At 34.1% G+C, this 13,810-nt stretch overlaps 1 long non-coding RNA gene across 3 annotated transcripts; it reads left to right on the top strand.

Moving 5' to 3' along the window:
* Positions 1–1,704: 1,704 nt before the first annotated feature.
* LOC104214423 (uncharacterized) lies at positions 1,705–12,264 on the top strand. Of its 3 annotated transcripts, none has more exons than XR_707893.2 (7): positions 1,705–1,840; positions 3,792–4,086; positions 4,195–4,278; positions 4,360–4,422; positions 9,414–9,490; positions 9,989–11,209; positions 11,310–12,264. It is a non-coding gene; the product is annotated as an uncharacterized lncRNA (long non-coding RNA). The 3 variants fall into 3 exon arrangements; XR_707894.2 differs by having other exon boundaries at positions 9,397–9,490; XR_707895.2 differs by having other exon boundaries at positions 3,777–4,086.
* The last annotated feature ends 1,546 nt before the right edge of the window (positions 12,265–13,810 follow it).

The raw sequence follows: 13,810 nt of genomic DNA, 5'->3' as shown, positions 1-13,810 counted from the left end.
ATCAATCCGAAATCACGCTCTTGCCACGAGTATCCAATTATGAGTGGCCCAAATTTAATCAAATCAAATCAATTACATAACGTGAATATAGCTACAAGTAACTAATTTAGCTAGTAAATTCAAAGCTAAGACAAGAAAATAGGAAAACGCCCAAAATTTCTCTCCGGCTCACGTCTCGGAATCGGGTAAAAGCCATAAATTAGGTACACCCATTCACTCATGAGTTCACTCGTATAAAAATCATCCAAATCCGATGTTTAATTCCCATTCAAACTTCAGATTTTCAATTGGGAAACTTTTCCCCCCATTTTCAAACTTCCACCCTCAAATTCCTTAATTAGATGACGAATACAACAATTGATTAATGTATTATGACCAAATTAGAGTTAGGATTAGTTACCCAATAGCTTTCCTTCAAAATCCCTCGAGAAATCGCCTCCTACTAAGCTCCAAATCAAATTTTGTGTTATGAAATTTCAAAGCCTCGAAATCCTCTTTTTTGCCCAGCGATTTTCGCATCTGCGCTCATGGGGCCGTATCTACGGTCCCGAACCTGCAAAAATATCAATGCAGGTGCGAAGGTCACTTATCCGGGCTGGGGCTGCATATGCGGTCACTGGGCCGTATCTGAGTCCCCCAACCACACCTACGGTCCAAAATTCGCAGGTGCGAAAACAACAGGTGCAGCAAATCTTCAGCCAATGCCTAAGTCCCAATTCAATCCATTAAGCATCTGAAACTCACCCGAGGCCCCCGGGACCTCAATCAAATATACCAACTAATCCTAAAACATCATAAGAACTTAGTCGAGCCCTCAAATCACATCAAACAACGCTAATATCACGAATCACCCTCCAATCCAAACTTAATGAACTTGAAATCTCAAAATTCTACAACCGATGCCGAAACCAACCAAACCATGTCCGATTGATTCTAAATTTTACACACAAGTCATATTCACCACTATGGATCTATTCCAACTTCTAAAATTGGATTCCGACCCAGATATAAAAAATTCCACTATCGGCCCGAAACTCCAAAAATTCAACTTTTACCATTTCAAGCCTAAATAAGCTACGGACCTCCAAAACACAATCCGGACATGCCCTTAAGCCCGAAATTATCCAACAGAGCTAACGAAATTGACAGAATTCCATTTCGGAGCCGTCTTTACACTACTCTGACTACGGTCCAAATTCTAAGAGATAAACTCTCATTTAGGGACTAAGTGTCTCAAAACACAGCGAAACTCAAAATGAACCATCCCGACAATTCACAATAGTAGAAAAGACACGGAAAAAATAGTTAATTGGGGATCAAAATATTAATTCTCAAAATGACCGGCCGGGTCGTTACATCTTCTATGAAAAATGCATACATAAGAATTTATATATTCAACCTTTGGAATTACATATTATTATACGTTGTGTCATTCTATTTTTACCTTAACCCAAAATATTATATATCTCTCATACCAAGTTCAGAACAACTCATCAATCACAAATTTACCAATATTCAAATATTACTCCGAAAAAAAGAAGTTCTTAATATACAGAAGAGCCTTGGAAGCAGCTGGGCGTTGTCTTGCCAGCTTGCCGACCAAGGTCCTTTTTAGTCATTTCATGTAGCACAATTTTAATACGTGTTGACTCTACAAAGACCTGCACGTGAAATCTGCCTACAACTTGAGGTTGAGAAGGACAAGTGACCGCTTCAATTTCTATCTAATTGTTTACTCTGCTTTTCTCTTCGCCTGTACTCTATGTTTTTCGCTGGTAGTAAATATCATCGAATACCTTTGTTTCTTTGTTCGATCTCTGACCCTCCGGCCAAATTACTGGTACGTTTCTCTTTCACCCACTAAAGTATAGTTGTTTAGAATATGAATTTTTAATATTTAGTTAGTAAACTTATGAATATTATGTATTTTGAAGAAGATGAAATGTTGATCAAGGTAATTTATTTCGGTCATTTAGCAAATCTTTTGTAGTGATCTAATCGCACTGATTTCTATTCTAGAGTTAGATGGGATTATGAATTATTGTATTTTCAAAATTGTAAGATCTCAATTTACTTTCTTTTTTCCAAGTTTGAATTGAATCTGAAAGTAGCGTAAAAGTAACAATGATTTAAGTTTACATATTTGCTCAAGTTCAAAGGATTTTACCCTATGAATTTCACTTACCATGCCAATCACATTAAAATCTTATTTTTCTGTCTATTACCAAAAATTAAGTGATTGTTGAATATTAGAGGTATTAGTGAGTAAATTTGACAAACTATATACAATCTGCTTTTTCTTAGAAGAAAAAGCCTGTTCAGAAACGTAGCTTAAGCATTGGTAGTATGGACAGAGGTAACCAAAGATTTGAAGATTATTGGTTCGAAGTGTCACTAAACAACATTGACTATTTCTGATATTGGGTTCAGAATTCAGTATTTATATATATTTAATAAGAGATATTTTAATATATATACAAGGCTCGGGCCAAAAGCTACTAGGTTCGACCGAATCCATAGCTTATATCCTGCCCCGCCCTCGAGATCTCACAATGCATTTAAAGAGAACCAAGTTTTGTGTCATTTTCATTAGTTAGAAGCTACATAAGTTAATTTAACGTCCAATATTACAAGTAGACAAATCATGAAGGAATTACAAATACACATAATTAAGCACTAGAACATGATTTTGTAGCAGAAAGCATTAATTCCTGAGTATAATCAGAAATAGAATACCTTTTAAAGTAATTAGTTTCATGTTTTATTTTATCACTTTCTTCTACCCATTTCTTGAACTTCTGTATTAGAGAAAGGGGATGCATGAGCGTTGGATAATGGAAAGAAAGTAGAATTGCTCGGGACCTAGTGATCGATTATTTCTTCTTTTGGAATGATCATTTGAATGAATGACCTCCTAATATGGGACCTTAAGCAAGTTTCATTATGTCCCACTAATAAACTCCTCATGATTAAGTCATTTACTTATGGCACAAATTCAGTGACAATTTCTGTTCTGTATCAAGTTTTACTGGATCATAGAGCTTAGCATTCCAAGACTGAGTTTGATGAGGCTGATAGGATGTTTGGTACCAGCTTTTGTATGTGTTATAAAATATAAGTCAATCAGAGGCAGACGTAGGATTTGAGCGTGGCCGATGCACCATTATCTTTAACATAGATATGCCAATTACTAGCGATATGCACATATGGGGCCTTGCAGTGTTTTGATGATGACAATAATATTTTTGCTTCCTTCTCTATTCAATCTGTCCTGTTCCTTTTGTTTCAACTTCTGCGCTTCTTGTTTTGTTTTCTATCAGTTTATTTGGTGATAACTAGGTTTTTTGGGTTTTGATATATCTCTATGAGGGTTACGGCCTGTGTGTATTTTAGACTGATTCTTCTGTTGTTTCCATAATTTATAAACTATTTTGGCATATATGTTGTTATAATTAATTTTTGCCTTCCTAAACGATCAACTTGGTGGTTAATTACACATACACCAAACAGGAAGAAAAAGAAAAACTAATAAAACATTAGGTATATTAGAGGCTCACCTAAAGTGATGGGTTTCATATATTGTAGGAATGTTCCAATATTTAATTTTACGTTGTCTGCTCTGGGTCTCTGCTTATATATTGTCTTTAGGTATATTTGTGTTCTTTTTTACTTTCTTCATTTTGCAATGCAATTTACAATACATTTTCGCTCATTATTGATGGTCAGATTAATTACCTTTTGATTTGTATTAGAGATGTCATGTTAAAAATGTATAGGTTATTCAAATACAGATGCCTATCGATAAAAAAGCCACGGCGCCAAGCTGTCTCTTTCAGAAGAGGAAGCGACATTACTCAGCAGAAAGAGCTTCTTAAATAAAGCTCAAGAGACATGATGTGTATGCAAATGAGTCAGCGGATAAAAAAGAAATGCTTTTATCACAACAACGATCAAAAAATATTGAGTCGACAAGCCAAGGTCTCTTGGTTAAACATACTGAAGTAGCATCATCTTCTGAAGCTGTTGCTGAGTGACCTAGACAGAGAATACTAACAATAGGGGAATCATGTTGCCTTGGTGAAAAAGGTTAGGAAAAGAAATATAACTCTTATGTATATAGAATTTTGGATGTTTTTTTTGGGATTTTAGCTACATATGTATTGTTAATGTTAACATGCGTTCACTTCTATGTAGCCGATAAATCTTGCGCGGACGGCACAACAGTTTGTTCTAACAAAGGGAAGAATATAATTGGCTCCCTTTCTGTATTCGAATATGGTTAGTAACTATTAAAATGCAGTTTCAATTTTAGTTCACTTGAAATATTTCGTATATCATTTATAATGATTTGCATATTAGGTTCCTCATCAAATTCACTCGATGAACGGCGTGATCCTGCGGCATCCATTGTCATAAAAAAAGGTTTGTCTTGGTACTCTTTTAACAACATTAGCCATATATCTTTTCTCAATACTTGTATGATATCCAACAACTTATATACACAGGTTATAGATGAAAGATAATAGGTTGTTGGAATTTCAAACAGTTGCCCAGTAACACAACCATTTTGAAAACTGTACCAAACTATAAATATTGTGGAGCTAAAAGGTTTGAATATGAATCAGCAGGATTTTGCTGTAGTAATGGTTCGGTTAAGTTGACGTCATAAGAAATGCCCAATGAATTATTAAATCTCTACTTAGGCAATACTGAAGAATGTGAACATTTTCGTACCTACATTAGACTGTATAATAATATGTTTGCTTTTCACTTCACTTGGGGTGAACTATGACAAAGTACTAGCAAAAAGAACCACAGAATTTACACATTTAGGGTACAGGGTCAAATGTATCACTTCATAAATGATTGGATTCCAACAAATCGACAACCAAGAAATTTACAGTTGTATTTTTATGATGAGAACACAGAAATATTGAATCGAATGGCTTCCTCGGGTATACTTCGACAGTCGATCATTGCGAAGCTAATGGATATACTAAAGATAAATCCTTACTGTATCTTCTTGAAATCTCTGATACATATTCTGTAATTATCAAACTTTTACATAGCATTGAGATGTGGTTCTGGCTTAGATCAGAGAGTATATAATCTGCCAACTGTGTCAGAAGTAGCAGCATTATGGCTTGAACAAGAAACGAACAACAATATTTATTCACCGCATATCCGAATTTACACTCGCAGTAACAAAAGTCAAATAGTAAATTACTATTATGGTTGATATGATCCTTTGCAATATTCGCTTTTACTTCCTTACGGTCAAAATAGGCGGCATTGTGGTATCCCAAAAATCTTACAGCCTAGGAATAAATTGAAAAAATGAGCATACTACGAGACTGAGCAGCTTCCAAGCCTTTGTAACATGTGTTCAATTAATGGACTACTTGATATGGAAGCTGATGTTTTGCAAAAAGGAAAACGAAAAAGGAATAATGTTTCTTGTCGTGAATACTATTGTTACAAACTGAAGATGAGAGACAATGAGGAAAACGGAGTTTTACATTCTGGCAGATTATTTTAACAATACTCTGTTGATGAATTCATAAAAGTAGAAACTCAGAGATTAGATTTTGCCTCATTTAACCAAGATTTATTTCGGGCTGATGTATTACAAGGACTTCTGGATATCCTGAGACTTGGTGAAAGAGAAGCTTCTAAGATAGAAAAACAAAACTTTCTTCCGACAAGTTTTACGGGAGGTCTAAGAGATATGCGCCAGTGTTATATGGATGCTATTGCATTAGTACAACATTTTGGAAAGCCTGATATATTTCTGACCATGACATGCAATCCCTCTTGGCCTGAAATAAAGGAACATTTGCACACAACAGATGAAACTCAAAATAGGCCTGATTTAATTAGTCGAGTGTTCAGAGCAAAAGTAAAAGAGATGAAAACAGATATATTAAAAAGAAACATATTTGGAAAAGTTGCAGCTTTTATGTACACTATAGAATTCCAAAAACGCAGTCTTCCACATGCTCATTTTCTTGTTATACTTACTGATGACTACAAATTATTGACGCCCGAGGCTTATGACAAATTTGTTAGTGCTGAGGTGCCTGATCCTGATATGAACTCTTACTTGCATAAGCTTGTATTAAACACATGATGCATGGTCCTTGTGGTCATTTGGATCCTACAAATTCATGTATGAAAAGAAATGAGTGCAAATTTAAGTACCCGAAGAGCTTTGCTGATGAGACAACGAAAAGAAAGAACTCATATCCAATTTATAGAAGATGAAACACTGGTAAATCTGTGAAAGTTAGGAAATAATTTCTTGATAACTCATGGGTTGTTCCGTACAATCCTTATCTGCTCTGTAAATACAATTGCCATATAAATGTAGAGGTTTGCTCAGATATTAAAGTTGTCAAATATATATACAAATATATCTGTAAAGGACATGATAAAATTTTGTTTGGCTTACACGAAGATAACACAAATTTACAGATAGATGAGATAAAAGAGTATCGATCTGCTAAATGGGTGTTAGCTCCAGAAGCTCTGTGGCGCTTATTTGCCTTTCTTATTAGCGAAATGACACCAAGTGTTTATCACCTCAAGTTACATTTTTGACGGATTACAGTTTGTCTCTTTTAAAAAAACTGACACAATAGACAGTATCGTGAAAAATCCTATGCTTAAGAAGACGATGTTGACAATTTTTTTGTTGATGAATGAAACAAATAATGATGCTAAACAACTTAAATTATTCTATAAAGATTTTTCACAATACTTCGTATGGTCATCTACCTATAAAATGTGGACCCGACGACAACGAGGTAATGTTATCGACCGCGTTGAAACGTGTCATCCAACAGAAGGAGAAAGATATTACCTTAGATTATTACTAATGAATGTGAGAGCACTAAAATCATATAAAGATCTTCTGACAGTAAATGGAATATGTTGTGACACATTTAGAGAATCTACAGAAAAAAGAGGATTGCTGTATTGTGATAACAGCTTAGTCGAATGTATGTCAGAGGCTGCTTGTTATCAAATGCCATATAGTTTAAGACGTTTATTTACTACAATATTAGTATACTGCAGTCCTGATAATCCAAGAGAACTATAGGAACAGTTTGAAGATTCAATGTCCGAAGACTTTAAGAACCTAGCGAATATAAGGCCAACGGATATCCACCTTGCTATCTTGAATCACATCAATGACATACTACATTCTATGGGACGTGATATTAATGAGTTCAACCTTATTTCAGAAATAATCACATCTTCAAAAATAGCAAATGAAGCAAAGGAAGTGTATTTCGAAAGAAACATCATTGTGAGCGATGAAGATTTATTGTTACATAGAAAATTAAATGCTGAACAAAAAATAGCATACGACATAATTCTCTCGAGAGTATTTGCCAATAAATCTGGAGTATTTTTCATTGATGGTCCTGGAGGAAGTGGTAAGACATTCTTATATTGTGCCTTATTAGCAACTGTGAGATATACCGGATTTGTAGCGTGAGCAACAACAACTTCTAGCATTGCAGCTTCGAACCTGCCAGGAGGACGAATAACTCATTCACGTTTTAAAATTCCGATTAATATCGATGAAAAATTTTCTTGCAATATCAGCAAGCAGAGCTCACTGGCATCTTTTATTCGCGATACACAATTGATTGTATGGGATGAAGTATCGATGGCAAAAAAGCATATGATTGAAGCTTTAGATTCTCTCCTAAAAGATATAATGGAAATAAATATTCTTTTTGGTGGAAACGTTATTGTATTTGGAGGAGATTTTAGACAATCTCTTCCTGTGGTTCGAAGTGGAAAGAAGGAAGACTTCATTCGGCAAAGCATATTGAACTCCGAAATATGGAATGAGCTTGAAAAACTCCAATTATTAGAGAACATGCGTGCAAACACTAATCCCTCTTTTTATGAATATTTGATGCGAATTGGAAATGGAACAGAAAAGATAAACACGGATGACAAAATAGAAATTCCGACATCTTTCATTGTTCCTTATATTACTGAAGAAGAATCGTTGGACCTCTTATTCGACATAATATATCTCAATTTGCATACGTCTTTTCATGATTCTTCCTTTTTAACCTCTCGTGTTATTTTGACGACAAAAAATGACTTTGTTGATGAATTGAATGATAGACTTATAACTCTATTTCCTAAAGATTCTAAGACATTTGTTGCCACTGATGAGACTATTGAACCGAATGATCAAAGCCAGTGTGAGGATTTTCTACATTCATTGAACCCTGTTGGTCTACCTCCTTACAAACTAATCTTGAAAGAAAATTGTCCTGTTATATTGCTGCAAAATTTAAATCCTTGTGAAGGTTTGTGCAACGGTACATGACTGATATGCTGTGATTTTAAGAGTCGTGTGATAAGCGCTAAAATTGCGAGTGGTGATTTTAAGAATACACGTGTATTTATTCCTAGAATACCGTTATTATCTTCAGATGATGAGAAACTACCTATCCCATTTAAAAGAACACAATTCCCACTACGCTTGTGTTTTGCTATGACGATAAATAAAGCAGAAGGACAAACATTAGACTATGTTGAAATTTATTTACGTGAACCAGTGTTCTCTCATGGCCAATTATATGTTACTTTATCCAGAGCAAAGAGTTCAAGCTGTATAAAAATATTAATACGACCACCTACGACAGATAACGATGATGACCATTCTACATATAACATAGTGTATAAGGAAATCATTCAAAAAGCCCTTCTATAACCTTATAGCTTCCTTATTTATATTGCTTATGTGGTGTATATTTAACTTGCTGATTGTTGCTCCTCATTCACTTATTCTTAGAAAATGAAGCAACAACTTTCATTTCTAATTGTTCTTCTTATGTATTCTAATGTTTTCTTTGGGTCTTGAAACAATTTTCCTGCAATTTGGTAGGACGTAAATAAGAGTTAGCTTATTTACCTGCAAATCATTGTAACACTTTTATTCTTCTGATATAGGTTTTTTATGCGCAATATACAGATAAGGATGTTTACATTGTAAAACTCTTCAAGACCCAATCAGTGAAAGCATTCGTGTTCACAAATTTAAAAATACAAAGGTTTATCACATATTTCTGTGATTTTGTAACTATGTAAAGTTGATATGCATGATCCTCACCTCTAGAAAAAATTATGTTTTTAACTCCGCCTGTGTTGAAGTTATACTGTGACACAGCCGGTCCCAAGCCCGGATAAAAGAGGAGGATTTGTTGTTTATTAGCAATGACACTTATGTTTTTATTTTTTGATTCAGCTATACTCAATGTGAACTGCTTTAAATTTAATTAGTATCTTCATCAGTTCCCTTAGATGAACTGTTTGCCATTTATTAAAAAAAGACTTTCTAAATATGTTATATGTTTTCCTCAGTTTTACTTATCTTTCAGGATATCATAACCAAAAGAATTGTACAGGCAACAAAGACTACTGCTGTAAGTTAATGGGAATGGAGACAACTGATCAGGTGAGTTAAATTTTTTTATGAGTAACTCATGTTGGTACTAGGTGTAACTTTGCAAGGAAAGTTTTAAGCTCTATTGTTCAAAATTTGAAGTATTCTTCTACCATATGGTTTTGCTACATATGCCAAACATTGGATCCTTTATGTAGATTATTGGAAAAAATTGCAATGAAAAAATATCAATATCAAAGACAAATTAACTGGAACCATTGCAAATTTGAAACAAGAAATCCTTACCTATATTTTCAAGGTTACATATTTAAATTTGTTCAAGATTTGCAAGCAGACTGATAATTTTCTCATAACATATCTGTGTTAATAATGATTTAAACTCCATAACTCAATTATTGACATGTAGAATTATTCAATCTCAATCATTCCATGAACCAGCAATTTGCTTTAGCTAAGAGATGACTGTTTCTCTATAACACTACAACTGGTAACCCACTTGAATATTTTTGATCAATTTAAACTCAAAACGGATTTGATATTCCTTTGTAGAGTGTTCACTTAGAAGAAACTGGAAGACTTGAAATGGATGTTCGATTCGCTAGCTGCACAATCTCAAAGCAGTGGAGAATACATTCTTCATGGTTATTAGTATTTAAATCACACTATTCTTTTTTAGAAATATGTTGTTTTTTTCATTATTTTGGTGTATGATTTTATTGAGTTTTAATTGAGAATGTTTATGTGGGCCTTCCATTAAGCATTAGTTGTGATTGTAATGTCTAGAGATGTCTTGATATATCTGAGGATGAGGGTTGGTTGAGTTGGTGAAAAGGAAAAGTGAACCATGTGTCAAATTTTGATGACTGAAGAAGAACCCAAGTAGTTAAATAAATATAACTTGTATCTCTTTTGATGCACTTCTCTTTCCCAGAAAGAAGACGTGTGATTAAATGTTATCTGTACTTCTATTTGAAGTGAAAGATTTTAAACCTAACATGAACATTGGCTAACTATATCTTGGCTAAGAAAAAAAAAGGCATTCCTTGTTAATTGAAAGTTATAAAGAATGTTATCAAGTTGACAATAAATATTTTATTACCTTTGCCTATTAGTTGAGCGTGAGCATATATAATGCAGTTGGATTTTAGATGGAAGTAGGGTTAGATTGAGATAGATGGGCAGAAATATGACAATAGCATCATGTCGAGACGATCATACATTTTATTTAAAGCTAATAATGAAGTCATCCCGCCTAATTCATAGTATTTTATTCAACGGTTACATATACTTATCTTTTTGTTCTTTTCGCTAAGTATGTATACTTCTGAGATCTTATTGCTACTATGAACAAAACAAGTCTGGCAGGCAAATTAGTTACTTTGGCAGTGGAAATTATATGATAATCTGACTTATTGAGTACAATCCTACTCAGATTTCTACACCATAAATAAAATGTGAATTTTATAGATGATTTGTACATTTACTGTTACTCTGCTCAAAAGTGGTGTGTGATGTCTTACCATAAGGTCTTTGTCAACTGTGATGTTTTGTTTCCATCCGTATTTTTATTAGAGCATTTATGCTATTTGTCCAACTTCGAGAGACTATTGCCGGTATAGCCATTGGATGCCTTCAGTAATGAAGGACAATAAAGGAGCTTCAGAGTGCTATCATCATGGTGAATGCAAAAAATATTACTGAACCTATTATTATGGAGAAAATTCTACAATATAAATTGAACTTTGGAGTCCTTAGCGCCTCCTCTCCAAGGTTAGTGATTTCTTAATAGCCATTAATAAACTTAGTTGTTGTGCTGCTTAAAATTTGGCATAATATACTGAAAATACTATTTCTTTCCTCCATGCTTCAGTAGGTGGATGAGCTCTTGATCATGATGCTATATTGTGTGATTACTCCCCCGAAGGAGCATGTTTTGCTTGTGTTAGGACATCAAGGTGACCCAAATGAAAAAGAGAGAGTGTGTGTGGTGAATTCTTAGGAATAAAGGTGAACTTCTCTGTGAGATCTTGTTACAAAACAATTCATGTGGGAGGTGAGAGAATGTTCCAAAATGGTTAGAATGACGAATCTGGAAAGAAAGGGGCCCTTACAAAGTGGCCTATTTCACATGCTTAGCATCGCTCAAATCTTATTTAACAGAAGATAATATATTTAAAAAGACGTTTCAACTTATGTAATGGGTGTTACATATGCAAAGAGTATATCGCTGGAAACAACCAACTTGTTTTTGCACTATAAGATGGCTTCACAAGTTTGAGACATATTTTTGAACTTATTTAATCTAAAGTGGACGATGCCAAACTCACAGAAGGAGTTATATGTTACGCTTCTACAACTTGAGGAGAAGAGAATAGTGTGACAAAGACTATGCCTTCTTGCATTTGATGTACAATATGGAAATTAAAGAGAGAAATCTTAAATGTTTTGAAGACAAAGCGAAGCCCGTCAGCAAAATTTTATAAATTTAGTTGTTTTTCTGTTGTCCTTTTGGTGCAGGGCAGAATGTTTAAAAAGTGGTGTAAATCTGATAGAATTTCATTAGTTCATTTCAGAGTAGCGAATCTGAAAATGTTTTACTGTAGTTGTATATTATTATACACCGGGTGGTTACTGGGCACAACATTCAGAAATATATTAGTTGAGTAACCCTGGTGTTTACCTTGGTAATGTTTATTCATGAACTTTTTACTTCCACAGAAGTAGATATATAGAATATGTAGTAAACTTTTCTTTTGCTGCTGACCTGTATTATAATAACTTTACTTTGGTTTGAGCCACCATTAATAAACTCATTGCTTCTACAATATTCATGCTTTCTAAGGACTTCGTACCTTGATATCAATGATTTGCTACTATATCCTTAGCTACCTTGCTACTATTTTCTTTTGTAGGAATGTGTTAGCGATAGATGGTCAATCGGCTTTCATTTGAATAATGAGTTGTTTATACAATAATCGGTTTTCATTTGAATAATGAGTTGTTTATACAATAATATGTCTAAGTCATTTTCTCTATAATCATGTACAGAGATGAGTGACATTTAAAAATAACATTAACAACAATGTACTAAATAGCTGTAAGCCCGAGCTAAATCTCACTAGTAAAAATAGATGCGCACAAAGTTCAACTTCACATGCACCTAATAATTAACAAACAAACCCTAATTGTAGCCTACCGAGAGCTAGAAGGTGAAGGGGGAGGATCCGGAGCAGTACGTGTGACTGAACGATACCATTATTAGTGTTATCACTTTGACTATTACTTGTCGTAGCATTTATAATAGGAATAATCAAAACAAATATTTTTAAGGCCTACATTGAAATTTCAGTTATTGTTTTTGGTCGGAAGTGGTTGTTTACTCAATGCCAACAACATGCTTTTCTTTCTCAGTCTTGCATTGGACACGTTGAACCCGGTGCCAACGCCGCCATAGTTTTTTTCTCAAAACTAGTTGCATGTACAATTTAGAGTGAAATGAAGAAAAAAAAAGATGAATAATAAATTTGTAATTTGTAAATTTTTTGGTACCACTTCTAATAAAATGGTGACCCGATTTGATAATATTATAGGGAGTTCACTGAAAATGAAATGTCACTGGGAATGTGAGATTTTTACGTGTATAATGAGTCTAAATCTAGGCCCTTAAGCCCCCGGTCTGAATTTTCCCATGTATACCAAGTCTAAAGCTAGGATTTTTGGTGCAACTAATGGATCTTTGTGTAATGAGTTAGCAAAACTAACAGGAAGTGGGTTTGGGATGAGCATGATGGGTAAGCTAAATTTCTCCCTTCAATTAAAAGTTTAGCAAACTAAGAACAGTATTTTATATCTTATTTATGCTTTAATATAATTATTTGAACTGTTAGTGAGTGTCGGAGTCGACTCCTCACTACTACTTCTTCGAGGCTAGACTTAATACTTACTGAGTATCGTTGTTTTCGTACTCATATTATACTTATGCATATTTTTGTGCAGGTTCTGAGGCTGGTATTACAAATATTCCTCTAGCAGAGTAGGAGAACTATTTGGAGACTTCATGGTGAGCTGCTTCACTTGATCCGATCCACAACACATGGATTCCCCTTCCCTACTTAGCTATTTTTGTCTATTTATTTCTTTTCAAACAGATGTTATTGTTCAGTTCAGACTGTTTACTCTTGTTAGATGCTTGTGACATTGTGACACTGGGTTTTGGCATTGTTAGACAATTGTGGTTGCATTTTAAACCTTGTCTTAGACATTTATATTTATGATATTGGTTTTGAGATTTATTCCACATTATTACCTTTATTATATCTCTGTTAATTATTAAAAATTGGATTTTATTATTGTTTTTTAGTGCTAGATTGC

This window comes from Nicotiana sylvestris, chromosome 7 (assembly GCF_000393655.2).
Source record: "Nicotiana sylvestris chromosome 7, ASM39365v2, whole genome shotgun sequence".
NCBI classification, from domain to species: domain Eukaryota; kingdom Viridiplantae; phylum Streptophyta; class Magnoliopsida; order Solanales; family Solanaceae; genus Nicotiana; species Nicotiana sylvestris.
Note: the sequence above shows the minus strand (reverse complement) of the source record. Positions and strands in the feature narration are given on the sequence as shown.